The sequence below is a fragment of the Pseudophryne corroboree genome, chromosome 11, assembly GCF_028390025.1.
Source record: "Pseudophryne corroboree isolate aPseCor3 chromosome 11, aPseCor3.hap2, whole genome shotgun sequence".
Taxonomy (NCBI): Eukaryota; Metazoa; Chordata; class Amphibia; order Anura; family Myobatrachidae; genus Pseudophryne; species Pseudophryne corroboree.
In genome coordinates, this window is record NC_086454.1 from 213648975 (window position 1) to 213649580 (window position 606).

The 606-nt window shown below is 34.5% G+C and overlaps 1 non-coding gene across 1 annotated transcript; it reads right to left on the reverse strand.

Annotated features, from left to right (window-relative positions):
• On the reverse strand, window positions 1-74 carry TRNAN-AUU (transfer RNA asparagine (anticodon AUU)). Its single transcript has one exon. It is a non-coding gene; the product is annotated as a tRNA-Asn (tRNA).
• Window positions 75-606: the final 532 nt, after the last annotated feature.

The window sequence follows — 606 nt, forward strand, 5'->3', positions numbered from 1 at the left end:
CGTCCCTGGGTGGGATTGAACCACCAACCTTTTGGTTAATAGCCAAACACACTAACCGATTGCGCCACAGAGACACTTTGCAAAAGTCCATACTGACAAAGGCTAATAAGCATTCATCTAAAACGTTTCCTAGAAAAACTTTAAAAAGTCAATAATCTGGAGAGTTTTTGTAAGATGTTTCTTCCATCAACCAACGAAGAAACACATTGGTACTTTCCCATGATGAGTGAGTGCTTCAGGATCTCTTGCACTTACATGTGCAGCAGAGTACTGCAATGGAAGCATGCTGGGCCCATAACCCAGAGGTAGGCAGATTGAAACTATCCTCTGCTATATGCATTTTTTTTGTTAATTAAAGTAATCCAAAACTGGGATTGATATTTTGTCTCTTTTATTTTTACTTAAAGTACAATAACTTTTACCATTTTAATTTGTTTTAATAGTATATTGACAGTATTGTTTTCTTTCAAAAATCCACTTCATTTTCTTTACCCTATTATTAAAATGGTAATTGACAAAAACAAACTACATTGTCACCAGAAGAGCAATACAAAATGTACAAGTGATATATTAAAATCATCTTTCCAGCTTGAATTTCAATGATGC